At 39.2% G+C, this 15407-nt stretch overlaps 1 protein-coding gene across 1 annotated transcript in view; it reads left to right on the top strand.

Moving 5' to 3' along the window:
• The window catches only part of USP46 (ubiquitin specific peptidase 46), a 68080-nt gene extending 53208 nt beyond the window's left edge, over positions 1–14872 (top strand). Inside the window, exon 11 of the transcript XR_004240027.1 lies at positions 697–14872. The gene's annotated coding sequence lies outside the window, so the exon portion shown is untranslated. The remainder of the gene's footprint in view (positions 1–696) is intronic.
• The last annotated feature ends 535 nt before the right edge of the window (positions 14873–15407 follow it).

Genomic DNA, 15407 nt, shown 5'->3' with positions numbered 1-15407 from the left:
AAACTACCCACACATGCCACTGTCATCTTTACCCTAATCCACCAATTTTGCTCAAAATACGTCACAAATCATTATCCTCCGTTTCTTAGCACCTTATTACACCTTATTTCCTTGGTTTCTATCTAGTTTTCATCTCAAGCAGAAATTATTCTCTATTAAAATTTCAGACTACTTTTTATAACATTATGAACAATACACCAAGTTTTTAAAATTTCAGTTATATTTAAATATATGTCAAAATAATTTAAAATAGGAAATATTAAAACTATTGTGATGCTAATGACTTCAAATGCTATGCCGCCCACATGAGCAAATACACGTGCCTCAGGCCAGTTCAGCCTTATTCATATTGATAAATACCTTACCCAAAACCCCTTTTTTTCCTTTGGGAAGATGGTGCATTTGAAGTAGCAGTTCATTTCCACTACCTTTGCTGTATGTTAAAAGGCACTTTCAGCAGTGTCTTGTCTAAATAAGTCAAAGCTGAAGGATCATCTAATAAAATAGGCACAGAATCTGGTTCACTGTAGTTTTGAAGTCAGGTGTTCAGACTGTGATTTCTAAAGGGCATATATAATACACTTATCACAATGAAACCTCTCCTCACAGTAGATAGAGCAGTCCTTTTAAATTAGTAAGCACAGATATATACACATATTATTATATGAAATAGTAGTTATTGTCTCTCTTCTGCAGGACTTGCACCTTCTGAGTGATTGAGGAACAGAGAAGAATAGATGAACTCTCTTTCAGCCCAATTTAATTTTTGAGATTTATTTGACCTGAGGACAATTTGGCATAAAATACGCAAGAAAAGTGCAGGATGCGATTGAAGGTTATCAAAAAGGAAAAAGCTCTCAGAGAAGTGTGGACACAAGGCAGTGGCCTTCCAAATTGCCACACAGTTGTTCAGGCAGCTGGCATTATAACACCACTAAGCAACTACTTTGTGGCCCTAAACCCAGTCCCAAGAATAACAGGTTACGTGAGTAACAATGCTTGCCCACACAGGATCTTGCATCATGGACCCATCCTTCTCTAGAATCTGCAGCATGGTGTGGCATGTGGAAAGGCCACAGTGGCATCCACCTGATCAGAACTGCCTGCAAAATGGCTTCCTCCAGCCCATGAAAATTTAAATTGGAGACATTGTCCTGTTCCTTGACAAATAACTTTTGAAGATTTTCTAGCTTGTAATGCGGTCACAAAAGTACAAAAGGTGTTTTTGGCATGACTAATAACCTGTCTTACCACTAGTGTCCATACTGACATACTGCTCACCTCCCTGGGCTTGCTCAGCCGTAGCAGTGGACGAAGGGTCCAACCTTTGCCCGTTCCTGTTTCTTGGTGGCAGATGGACCTGTCTACTTGAACAGAGACTGACTGCAGAAGCTGCAGCAATTTTACATTTCGGTCATCTTTATCCAGTGCAATACTTTCCTTTCTGAACATTAACAAATCTGTATGTGCTGAATAAAAAAGGAGGTAAAAGTCACCTGCCTGGAGTGGGTGTAAGGGATGGCATGCCCTGTTAGGTAGTTAGAGTTGACCAGAGGTAGCTGTTGATAAAGAGCTGCTCCAGGTCCTGTTCTCCTTCATGGCCAGGATCACAGGATCACAAGTTCCAACTGTGAACTCCTGATGATCACTTCTAACTGGGGAAAAATTGTACCAGTCACCAAGCATATCACGTTTGTCAATGCAAACCTGTCTACATAGCACAGAGCTGTGCCCAGGAGGCAAAGCAGCTGAGCTGAAAATTCCATCAGCATACTGTTGAGCCTGAGATAATACACCTTGTTCAATAACAGGACAAACAAGGACATCTGTACATAGCTCTAGTGCTGCAGCAGGAACATTCCCTAGTGCTTCACCAGGGCAGAATTTAAACTAAAGGGGAAACACAATGACGGTAAGTCAATAAGGAAACAGTGTCGTCCTTTCATAAGGATGTCAGTCAATGTTCATCTACTTCAGGTAAAAATAGAAACTCTCCCACAATGACCTAGATTTTCTGGTTCACATTTCTAGCTCAGTCTAAACTTGCATCATTCAACACTAAACTTTCCAGAGACTCTAAAACCTTCCTTATAAACACATCATAGCAGATTTACTGTTGGACCAACTGTATTATGTGCGTCTCTTAGAAACACCCAATAAAAAATTATAAATACTTCAAAGAGGTTTTAAGTACTGATGAAATAAATGGACCCAGGGCATTGGAAAGAGCTAGATATGGTACAGGCAAGGAACAGCCAAGTTTCCTCACATAGTTATGTCTCTAAGGCCTGACCTGCAGCAACCATTTTTCTCAAGGGCTGGTTTCTTTCCTTTCACCATGGCAGATGTCTGCATGTGCCAGGCAACTGTCCCCAAAACATCATCCCCAAAACACCTGCCATCAAAAAAGGAGCAGGGAGGTGGCATGGCCTGGATAAATGAAATACATGCTATGTGCATATACATACCTACCTATGCACACATACTGGGCTAGCCTCACGGCTTTTAACAGCTGAGAGAGAAAGAAACTTGGTGGAACAGGCACAGACTGTGGAAATGACCACGTGACAAAATCAAGTGTGTGGTATGAAGCCAGGGCAGACAGCAGTTAAGAGCAGAAAGAAATGAGACATCTGTGGCCTCTCAAGAGGACAGACACATTCAGACACTTCATGGAATAAATGAAATGGTCAGTGGTATCAGATGGCAATGCCAACTACAAGATATAACAGCACTTAACCTGTGGCGCCAGCTGGGGATTGATGAAAAAACGGACTGCACAGACAAGTGGGAGATTGCTCAGATGGAGCTGCTCTCCAAAGGATCAATAGGGGAGTGAAAACAAGATTGGTTAGCCTTGCCTCAAAATCAGAGAAGCAGCAAACAAACAGGCTAAAATTTTTAGCTGTCACAGGAAAGCTAGGGAGAATGAGGACTTCTTTGCAAAAAATCTCCTCTTCTTGGTATCCCATTTCTCTTGCTCTTGTTAATGTAGCTAAACATTCTTTGAAGTTGAAATAATTTCCTTCATCCAGCTTTCCTCTCCCCCTGACCTTGTTCTCATCCTGGCTGAATTAATTACTTAAATTAATTAAAAACATACTTGTCTGAGTAAAAGCTCTTTTATACAATGTGTTAAGAAGAAATATTACATTGTTGTATTAGTTTCAAGTTTAAGAGATTTTACCTTTCTGACTATGCAGATCTTTCCGGTTGAGAAGACTGATTTTCTGTGCTTGCAGGGATACCTTCAGCACATAATTGTAATCAAATTTCATTCACTCCTCCTTCAGGAAAAGACCTTTCTCTTCCTAACTCTCCTCTTATTTCAATGAATATTTTTTAAATGCAAACAATACTTGATTGTTTTTCAAACTATTTACATTCTTCCCTTTCAAACCTTTAGTCCTTGTCCAGTAGGATTTCTTTGTACTCTCAATTCCTGGGATATTTCCTCTGTATCTGCCTGTTCCAGACTGAACTGGCTTTTGGGGGTTTTATGAACTTCTACACCTATTCCTAGCAATACTGGCTTCACTGTCTCTGCTTACTGATCTTATCATAAGCCATTTACCGTTTCCATTTTATCCTTCAATTAGAGCCTTCTTCAAACCCATTCTTTCACATTCCTTCCCTAGGCTGTATAAAAGAGAGGTCTTTAATCTCCCCTTTCCTCTAATTGAAGCTGTCCTTCCCAGCGTGTTTTCCACTGCAATGCTCTGGTTTTCATTAAGCCATGACAGCAATACTCCAGTTGCTGTTGCTTTCTCTTTAATGTGGTTTTGTAAGAAAAATAGCAACTTCTTGTCTTTTCACAGAACATGGAAAGAAAGTTTTAAATTATTAGCCTCATAAAATACAGCATTGCAGTACTGATGCCACATAAGTGCTAGGGTAAGGAAAAATAATCTTCTGTTTCTAAGTCCCAAACAGGCAATGTATTACCAAGAGTTGCTGCCTGATTAGGCTATGAAACATCAATACCTTCCACTGTAAATGGAATGACTGCAGGTCAACCCTGCTAGGTAAGAAAAATGAAAAGGTAGAGTTGGGAATAAAATGAGAAAAGGTTCCTTGAGTCATATAATTGTTCTATCCAGGGGCACACTTAAACAGTCACAAAGTCCCAGTCCAGATCTGCATAGATGGAAGAGCTGAGACAGTCAAGTCCCAGCAATAACCCAGTGTAAATTGAGAGCAGATGTTAATAATTCAGACTTTCTTCTCCACTGGAAATGCACTGACTAGCAGCCACAGACATCTGATCAGATCAAAATAAGACAAGTAGTGGTTGTTTCCATAAGCAGGAAGCTTTAGCCTACAGCTAACAACAGAGCTCTGCTATTATCCACCAGCCACAAAGCTAACAGTTTCTCAGACAGGTCTCACAAGCAGTGAGCAAGATAACAGAGCAAGTTCCTAGCCTGACTTGTGTCAAATGTGCAATATTGCCAGTGCTTTTGTGCTGTGGTGTTTCTTACGATCACACTTGCAGACTGCTATGTTTGCTCTGAGACAAGTGATGAAAATGAAAAGACATTCTCAATGTGTGCTGTAAATCGCATACAGCTGTTGGAGTAGGATAATACCTGCTTTTCTCATAGCTTGTTTTTAGTTAAAAAGAAAAAACAAGCAATTATTATTTCTAAGTGGGAAGGAAGGAGAAAGCAAATGGAGGAATGAAAAGCAATTAAAAGCTTCTCAAGAAATTTTCTCCTGTTTGTTCTTGCCTTCTTCCAGGATGAGACTTCACAGCCAGAGCTTAAAGATCAGCTTGAATTGGAAGCAAGAGTGTGTTTATGTTCAGTTTAATCAAGCTCAGGGTTACAGTGAGATGTGATACAAAACCAGCTGTTTCTGACTCATATGATTCAAAGTGACTCCAAAAGCTTCAGGGTGTCTGTGAGGTGTTTCCGAGCCCAACGCGGGTGAGAGCAGGGTATTTCCGACTACTAGGACATGTCATGGAAACCGGGTTACAGCCCCTTCAAAAACAGGGGCTCTCAGGCATGTAAAGGATTAACCATCTTCCCAGGTATTATTCCTTTGACCAATTTCCTTCTTTGTTGGCCTATAAATACTTAGACTTTTTCAGTTTTAAAATGTGATGAGTGAGTAACTTCCTTACCTGCCAACCAAAAAAGGGCCTGCTAACTCCAATGGCCAGTGGGAGCCCATTTCTCCACAGAGGCCCTTCTTCTCAGTGTATGGGGTCAGATGAGGCGTGTTTGTCTGGGTAACACCTGGGAGTGGAAACCCAGACTGGCTCCCAAGTGCCACACATCATGGATTTAGGTTCTACTTTGGGTATGTCAGTGGCTCTGACCAAAATAAGGACAGTGTTGTACTGTGTTCAGACATCTATAGTGGGTGCTAAATCCAGATGAGCCAGCAGTCAAGCAACAGGCATGGGAAGTGGGATCCAAAAGTGTGAGCTGGATACAACTCTACTCTTGTGATTTTTTTGTTGGGTTTTCTGTTTGGTTTTTTTCCCCATGAACAAAGGTTAGGATTCTAACATCAAAGCACTGGCACAAAATGGATAATCATGATGACACTGAAAGCTACTTCAGTCATGGCCAATTCAGGAGCCTGCTGACCACAGCATCCGTCCTTGTGACCTTCTCCTCTTCAGTTCCTCCTAACATGCACCCTAGAGTATAACAGCACATCTAATGAGACATCAGCCCAGGATTTTTGAATTAATAGAGCTGATTGAAATTCAGAATTTCTGTGCTGTAAGGAGGTTCTGATATCACAAGTTAATTCTTGCTGTCAATCAAAGTTTGAAACAAAGTATGTTCATCATGTTTTGAAAGTATTTTAAGGATTTTTTTTGGACTGTGTAGATTTTTTATATTAATTATATTTATCACATTATTTATATGAATGAGAGCTTTTTACCTTGACTTTAAAAGATTAAAATTTTAAATATTTAGAAAATTAAAACTGTTAGAAGGAGTGTCAGTTCTAAAAAGTAAACACAAAAGTTACATTTGGGAAATCAAGAAAGGAAAAGTTCACCGTTATTGGAATATCTCACTGACTTATTTTAAAGTGATATTTCACATAACAGGCATTAAAAAAACAAACAAACAAACCCACCAAACCCACAAAAAAAAGCCTAATTATGAAGCAGTATTTTCTGATTGCCAAATGCTATGGCAGAAATTTTTTGTTCCACTTCAAAAAGAGTGCTGATGATGTGCTTCTGTGAGTAGGTCCCCTTGAAACATAATTTAGAACCAGAAACATTAACAGAGAAGGCTTTTACAGAAAGAGTGCTGGTCTGAGGAGGGTTTCAAGATTCTGAGCTTGCTGCTCTGGTTCTTGATTCAGCTTTTTCTAAGGTTTTCTTTGCATTTGGCAGGCAGCTCTTGCCTGGGTTTTTTCATGGTCATGTCCATTGACCTTTCTGAAAGAAAACTATGTAGAGCAAGTAGAGCAACACCCCCAGTTGCTTTCTTTAAAAGAAGTGTCCACTATAGGAAGTCTCAAATGTAGTATTGGTGACCAAATTTTTATAAATAAGGCTCTTCACTGTTCACTGTGCACTGTCAAGTAACAGGTTTAAGTCATGCTGGATGGTAAGTGCTGCACAAGGATTAATCTAGTTACAAAATCTGATCATTCTGGTTTGTGTCTGGAAATTTCTCAAAGAAAAGACAGACCACTTTGCCTTTTGTTCCCAGTCACCACTACTTTATCACGATGTTTCCAGATCACTATTTTAGATGCTAAAGGATTTTGTGGGCTATAAAAGTAGCTTTGTAATGCACTGTGATTTTTTTTTTAAAAAAAGGGGGTTTTATCAAAAGATCTAGTTTCTTGTAAGTTATTGCTAGATTTTATTCTAAAGATATTCATTAAAATTTTTCTTGATTGTTATAATTTAAAAGTATTATAAACTGTGGAATGATGAAATTTAAATAAACCAGCCTATTACTATTAGTCATCTTCTAGCCTTTAAGTACAGAGCAGATTTCAAATACCTGAGTAATTAAGCCAGTGGCAGTTTTACTAAGGAACTTCAGTTGTGACTGCTTCATTCTTAAGGCGCAAATTTTGCTCAAGCCAAAGTAGCCATTCCATGTTCACAAAAAAGTGCCACAATATCCTCTCTCCTGCTTAGTGGAATCTATATAAACTGCTGCATTTTCTAACCACAGCAAAGAATCCCTGAGGCTGGGAGGTGACTCTCTTCCATCCTCTTCCCGTAACCAATGTGCTGCATTAGAAACATTCCCCTGAGACAAAGTCTGTTTTGTTCTGCCATTGCTGGTAGTTGGGCTGTGCAGTCTTCATGCAGGCATCATCTGCACCTTCTGTCCTTTTATTTTCTACTGGAGTCATTTTCATTCCCAGCCTGGGCTACTCTGGGGAGATGGCAGCTGGGGAAAAAAAATCTCTTACCAGGTTTCTGCAAATATGAAAATTAAATAAGAGCATAATGAATAATGCAAATTTTAGCTGGAGTCAATGAGCAAACAATGCAGTTCAGGAAGCAGGCAGAGAGCAATGGGGGCTGTTAACACCTTGGTAGTGGTTGTTTCCTCTGCACTGACCAAGAAAATGTCCTTTTCCATGAAACAACTGAAATGGCAATACAGTTGGGGTGGGAGGTGTTCATTGAGAGTCCAAACCAGGCTCTGCGATTTCACTTAAGGTTCTGTACCACAAGGGCAATTGAGCAATAGTTAACTGAAAGTGTAGATTAGTGCATGCCACATAAGGCATGTTACAGGACACCTGGAATCAATTCAGTGTTAAGCCACGGTTCATGTGCTGTGACATTTTTATTTCCAGGTGCCTAAATTTGGACTTTTGATCACTCTTTAATTTTTCAAATTTTCACCAACTGTTTGTTATGTTGCAAAAGTGTCTGTGACTGATGGCAGGATAAGGTCAAAAGGTATATCAAGCTTTTTTATTTGGAGGAATGCACTCTCTGATGCGAGTGGCCTCAAGCACCACTCTTAGTCTTATCGTGAATTACATTTTTTTCAGTGTCTCATAGTATGCTTCGGTTCCTTCAGACAGTGGTTAGAGACATTTAACAGCTTTCAGTGTCATCATGATTATCCATTTTGTGCCAGTGCTTTGATGTTAGAATCCTAACCTTTGTTCATGGGGAAAAAAACCAAACAGAAAACCCAACAAAAAAATCACAAGAGTAGAGTTGTATCCAGCTCACACTTTTGGATCCCACTTCCCATGCCTGTTGCTTGACTGCATAAAAACATGCTCCACGCTTTGGTGAGCAAGCATGCCACACCTAACATAGCTTAAATAAGAACTCCTTCTTCCTTTCAACTTAGTTTCCCTTGCAGAATACAGAAACCCTCCTCCTTTGTACGCCAGGAACTGCAGTCCACAGCTGAGCTCTCATGAAAAGCTTCAGATGCCTGGTCAGGACTATGTGAAGAGTTTAATGATCAGGAGACCCAAATGGTAGGGTAACAAGGTGCACTGCAAAAAGGTGTTGTATATCATACACACTATATCTTCCCGCTTTGTTACTTCTCTTATGGCCAAAGATGTCAAATACTAGGCCCATTTTTAAACACTCATCTGTCTCCATATGAAAAGTGCATCTTCCACATTACTTTACAAATCAAAAATAACTTTATATACATCCTTGTTCTTACTGTACCATGTGTTTGTTTTTGAACTAAAACACCCACCCTGTCAAGCTATTTTTTGGGCTATATGTGCTGACATGTGCTGAAGTGAGAAGCATCCTCTGTTTATTCAGTCTTATCCAGATCCTTGTACCACATTTGTAACAAATCATAAAGCACAGGCTGAAACATGAAAATGTTGTAACAGGGGTGTCATGGTTTGGTATCACCTTCAAATCCACTTTTATCTGTTTCTCATCTTCCCTTTGCTACTCAGAGTAACCATTTCAGGGCTATGCTTGATTCTTGACAACCTGCTCTGGGTTTTGCTGTCTCCCAGTTTAATAAATTTATCACATCTCCTATGCTTAGCATTGCTTTTCCACACAAGAACCTTAACAACATTTATATATTTTTACTGAAATTTTCTCTGAAGTTGAACTCTTTCTCTGACATGGGATCAGGAAAGTAACACTTGATCTTTAAAACCAGCTGGATAAAAAAAATTAAAATTAAAAAGAAAAATCTATCTGGCAAAATAAAACATTACAGTCAGAAAATGCAATGGAGGAGGTAATCACTGTGCCTATATAATGGATAGTAATACACAAGAAACAGACACAACTTCTCTATTAAAGTAGTCTGATGGTATTTTCAGAGTTCTAGAACAAATTTTCATTATTTAAATGGAGAAGGATGGCTAACACGTAGTATACGTTTATCTTTAGGAAATGTGCTACCAGGAAATAGAAACACAAGATCCAAGGTGATTTTCCCTCTAGTTGCATTATACACATATCAAAATAAAGAATAACCCAGGTAACACTACATCACACACAGAGAAAGGCTGGATTTTAGCTATTTATGTTCATATGACTACTAACTGGCAGGGTGATGGTGAATGCGTTCCATTGGGGAAGCTGGCAGAAACTGTTTGAATATTCCATTTATTCTCCTTTCTCTGACAATGAACAAGGAAAAAGAAATATAGAAGCATACACCATAAAAACACACTAAGAAAATTAGTTTGGGAAAGTTCGTTTATTTGTGATAGGATAATTTGATTAAGGACAATTAAATTTTAATGCCCATTTAAGTCAAGTTATGTGGTCCACCGACTCATCAGATTGAGTGATAGCCAGTGCCAAAGTTTCATTTATCACCACGTTTTCACTTGTGAGGAGCCAGAGAAACTGGCTATTTAATCCTTAAATTAAATGGCTGTTTGAAAGGTAATCTCAGATTAGGTAAACCCTGCGTGTGTTTATTTTTGCTCTCTGAGTGGGTCTGCTGGTTTTAACAGTACTGCTCACATACATCAAGTTGGTCATACTTTGCAAGAATGAGCCCCATCCCCACTTCTCTCCATCAGACCAAAGACCAGACCTCTGCAGCAGAAGAATGTGATGTACCAGCCAATTTACTGCTTCCTATCATCATAGCACAAATTTAGTTGAACTTCCCCAAGCATGATGGTCCAATGCCAAACTTCCCTTGAGATATCTCCTGGAAAGAAGAAAGGGGAAGAACAAAGACACAGGCAGGATACAAAGAGCTTGGGAGACACGGTCTGGCCATTTCTGCTGCTGCTGAGACTTTGGCTGTGTAGGAAAACCCCCTCTCCTACTGGGCAGTAGGACTTTCCTACTCCACTGCTGCCCCATGCTTCTTGGCTCATCTTCCAATGCAATCTGGGTTCAGTTCTGTGGGGCTGAGGTGGTTTTGCTGCAGTTCCCACCCTTCTGATGCCAAAAACAGCTGGCTGCCTGCACCTCCAGTGTCTTCATATCAAAGTGAGTCTTGCTGACTTAACACCTGCAGTAAAGAGCAGCCAGGCCTTTTTGTCTAGCAGCAGACACAGATCCAGACGTGTCAGTGCTATTATGCATGTCCATATTATCAATCTGTGCATCCCTGTCAATCTGGCCCTACTGGATTAACTGTGTCTGTGTGGCACAGCAGCAGCTTTGCTATGTCCTAGCTCTGGAGCAGCCATGCATGCATGATCTGGTTACCAGACATATTAATTGTATCTGGAGGTGGCCATTTTATTTGCTTTTTAAATAAGACAGCTGATCACAGATGGATTATCTTTATCCTTGCGCATAATAGCATGACCTTTCCGGACTGCTATCTAAATATTTAGTCTTTTTTTTTTCGGCACACAGTCATTTCCTGTGCTTCAAACAAAGAGTTTATTAAACACAAACACATTTGAGATGAATGCTCAAGTAAGAGTAAACTCATCATTCTCTTCAGTGAACAAACACAGTGGAAACCTGATGAGAGCAAAAACTGTTGTAGTCTGAGATGCATTCATTACTGGCTGAACATATGCTGCAATTGTTACTACCATTTATCACTGCCTGGTGGCAAAGCAAGATTCATGACTAAGCAGTGCTGGTGATCTCATAGCATCCTTCTCTTTTCATAGTCACAGCCTTCTTACAGCTGTCAAAATTTCAAGCTCTCACATCATGTAGGTTTGAAAACCTGGAATGTACTTGGAAAGTTAAAAATCGTGGAGATGTTTGCAGGTCTTCTCAGGTCATAGAAGCCCACTCTGTCTGCTGGGTGCTCCTTTCACAGTCCCATTTGATAACCCCATTGTTAAATGTAGAATAGCAAATGCACAACAGTGATGAACAATCCATTCTGGCATTGAAGTAAAGCACCATTTCAAGAATATTGTTTCAAAGGTACCTTAGGGCCAGATCTCTTTGGACTGAACAGATGTTAAAAGATTTGGCTGGTTCTCCAGCTGTGAACCCCTTGCAAATGCATCATTTAATAAGAAACTTTTCCATTTTAATCTAAGACAGATGGTGTGCCAAAAGGGACTGTGTCAGTCTGGCCTAATGACATGAATAAAGGGGTAATTATTTTCTTCTGTATCTTTTCCAGTGTTTCAATGCATTTGAAACTGTTGCTGTATTTGCTGGTTCTCTTTAGTGTATGATATGAAATCCCTCAGCAATGGAGAGTAATTCAGGCTGCATATGGCAGTGGCAGAAAACTAAGACACATTGAGAAACTGGAAATGAAAGAAGTGTTCCATTTCTTTTGATTAAAGTTTAGCAGGGAAAGAAACCAGACATTTTCTGAGGAAATGGGATACTGCTTTTCAATCTGTTCTTTACTGAGTAAAGGCTGAAAAATTGTTTACTTTCACAAAGGTCATTGTTGTTCAGGTCATGAAGCAGGAGAGCTTCAAAAGTGAAGAGGAGCTAAATTCAAATTGCTCAGAGAAGCAAAAACACAGCAAAACTTGGAGTCTGGAAAACTTCAGGCAAAACCAGATAAAAACAAAAAAACATTATGGTGCACAGCAATGCAACTAAGACAGAAATACTTTTGTGAATAATGGCTTATAGCTGGGGGAAGACAGGATGATACAACATACACTGTACAGTGCACTCGTAGAGTGGTAAAAGTGGGATCAGTTATTCTGAGATTTCTTTCATGTCATAAAACTCAGAATCATGTCAGAAGATTTAATAGACTTGTATGTTGACAAGAAAGCAACATTCCAGTTCCAGTATCAAGAGCAGGAGATTTGTTTCCTAGAGGTGTATTGGACAAGTCAAGAACATGTGAAAGATCACAAGTGAGGAGGAGACTACATCTCCACAGCAGTGTTAGAGAGCGAGGAAAGAAGCAGATTATGCCTTGTGCTGACTCCATAGGAGTGTGGCACACACTGAGCCAGGCTGAGGAGAAGAGGAAAGTGCAGATGGGGAAGGTGGGAGATTTGCAGACATGTGAGTGTAGCTGTGGATGTGGAGGAAAGGTGAGAAAGCTGCAAAGGATCAAGATGAAGAGGGCAGAGATGAAATTCTGAAGAAGGAAGGAACCTGGTTCTGTTGATTTCCTTGGGGTGACTATACTGACAAAAGACATTTCTCTGTCCCCACATGACCTTTGTAATTTATCCCTAATCTGTGTTGTACCTTTGAAAATGCCAACTTCAGAAGGTCTTAAGCATGGCCCTTTTTTAAAGTATTTGTTTCCACAAATTGAACAATTGTTCAATTTTGTATAATTGAAGGTTTTTTTCCCCTGAATAAATACATTGGTGCTATATATCTTTCTGTTTATCATCCACAGCTTTGCATATGTAAGAAACCACAGACATCTTCCCTTGGGTGGGAAAATCAGTCAAGTTTGTATTAGCTGGAGTAAAAAAAAGGCAAAAAAAAAGCAGTTTACCAATGATTAGGCAAAAATCTGATTTCATTTCAACTTAAAGTACAAACAGGCAGGTAACCCTTTAAACTGAGTTGTACAGAAGGTCTCCTGCTCTCACAGAAATCACTCTGTAGAGCAGGGATAACAGTTTATCAGGAAGGCTCATGGACCATCACCAGCTGTGTCTTCTAAAGCAGCCCCAAGAACTGGTAATTCATCACACTGAATTCCAGGTTTCTTGCAGGAGTTCACAGCCATCACCCCTGTTGTGTCCTTTTTTTCCTCTAAGGCTACTCAGCCACACACATCCAGTTCCAAACCTCCATGAGGATGGATCCTACAGCCCTTTAAAGTAAAACTCAAGAGAAGTTAGCAGGGTGCATCTCACCCCAGGTAAGCAGGAATATGCTAAGATACATTCTGCTACCTCATGGATATGCTGGCGCAGTCACAGAGATCTGTCCAAAGTGGTTCCTACAGTCAGACTATGTAGATCAAGATCAAGATGCGGGTTATTTTTACTAGCCAGATATTATACCCTCTGTCATCACTTTCATGCCCTTCTGTCTCCTTTCTCCTCCTACACTTGCTCTTAAAATTGCATTGCCAGCTGAAGTTACCTTTATGTTAGAAGTATCAATGAAGTTAGAACCATGACAGTGATTCATATAAGAGCAGTACTCCCCAGCTACTTGAAAAAAATCATAGAACTACATTTCTTAAGATAAATGTTCCTTAAAAAAATGCAACATACCAATTTTTCTCACATTAAAAAAAAAACCAGCTCGTTTCTGTTTCTACTGTAATTTGTCATCTTTTATTTGCTATCATCATACAACAGCACACTTTCTGGTATAGCATCATTTTGTATACAAATGTTCTATGTCAACAACCCCTGAAAGCAGCATTTTTTAATTTCAGTGTGAATGTTACTTCAAAGTTATCACAATGTCACATCAACAGACTACTGAAGATCCAGCAAAAATTATCATACCATGCAATTTAGCTCTGCTTTCTTACTTAAATTGCCATCCTATTCACAAAGTGAAAATGTCCTAAATAATAGCAGAATAAAGAAAGCAGAACAATTTCTGAAGTAGAATAATTTATCAGGACATTAATTTAGAGCAGACACTAAATGTGAGAACAACGTGTAGCAAACACTATGAAAGTTGGGTTTATTCAGAGCCTTGCAAAACCTTAGAAGAGAATAGCTTTCAAAAACAGACAGTGGCATGCGCATAAAGGAATCTTTTTACTTGAATACATATATATCTTGATAAATATTTATATAAGATTATGAAATCAGACAAAACACAATGCAGAGGGTTTTCATAATTATTAGAGTGGTGATAATCTTTCTAGGAAGGTAAAATGCCATTTGAAAATGGTATCATTACTTTATATATGGAGTATGGGCTTAATATTAACTGACTTCAACTGGAGCCAAACTAGAGCAATGCGGATACTGTGGCACTTTCCAAAGATAGAAGACAATTTTACCAGTTTAGAGACAGCACTGACAATCATAAAACCTTGCTGCAGCCCTCAGCTTTACCAATGAAATCAGTCATGGCCACAAGAAAGTTATTTAATTCCTTTGTACTGGAATTCATTCCACGAGCCGGTGGCGCACTACTAGCCTCCCTTCTGGGGTCTTTCATGATTTGGTACTAGACCAAAGAGGTCTTACAATGAAGTATTTTGCTTGATGCACTCAGATTTTACTGACAAATTGATACAATTTTTTATTTGCTTCATCCAGGTTTGTTCATAAATTTCTGTGCTATAATTATTTCCCTTCTCCTTTCTCTCTTCTCTTTCAATTAGTTCAAAACGAATTTTAGTGACATTGCCTTCAGTGGAAATAGGATCAGAAACTTTCATAGAAATTTCTGGCACTACTGTGGAAATGTTGGAAACTACCACGAAAAATTATTCTTGGAGGACATAGGAAGCAGAAAGTGTTATTCGTTTTAAAAGTCATACAATTTGTAAGCTGTGTGGCTGGTTCCGGTAGCAAGAAGAGTGATTCCTTAATAAACCTAATGGATGCTGTCAAATTCTATGTTTAAATATTTAATGTAATTTAACTGCCTAAGAGCATCCCATTCGAGGTTGTCTGGATTTCAGGGCACATGAAATCTGATCAGACACGGACTGCATATAACAGTAGGCTCCTAATAGAGCAGTCAAAATGTGACACAGATGTCAGCCTTCTCTCGAGGGATCTCTCTTCAGGAATAATTAGTTGGTGGCATTACTGGTCAGAAAGACAACAAACATTAAGTGATTTCAGGTTCTCTGATGAGTGAGCACACACACAGGGCTTGAATTTAACAGGGACTATTCATGTTGTGATCATGACTTTAGGCCCAACCTTTAAATAGCAAGTTGCTTGAACTGCTTGAGAAGTCTGATGGTTTGGTTTACAACACAGGAAACAAATCCTCAAGTGATATAAACTGCTACTGCTGTAGCAAGATGGTAATTGATAGTATCTGAAGGTCTGTAGAACAGTTAAGATAATTTCCCAATAATATTGTATAATTTTCAGGAACTTCAAAGACTGGAAATTTTGACAATGCAATTTTAAGT

This window comes from Corvus moneduloides, chromosome 5, assembly GCF_009650955.1.
Source record: "Corvus moneduloides isolate bCorMon1 chromosome 5, bCorMon1.pri, whole genome shotgun sequence".
Lineage (NCBI taxonomy): Eukaryota > Metazoa > Chordata > Aves > Passeriformes > Corvidae > Corvus > Corvus moneduloides.
Note: the sequence above shows the minus strand (reverse complement) of the source record. Positions and strands in the feature narration are given on the sequence as shown.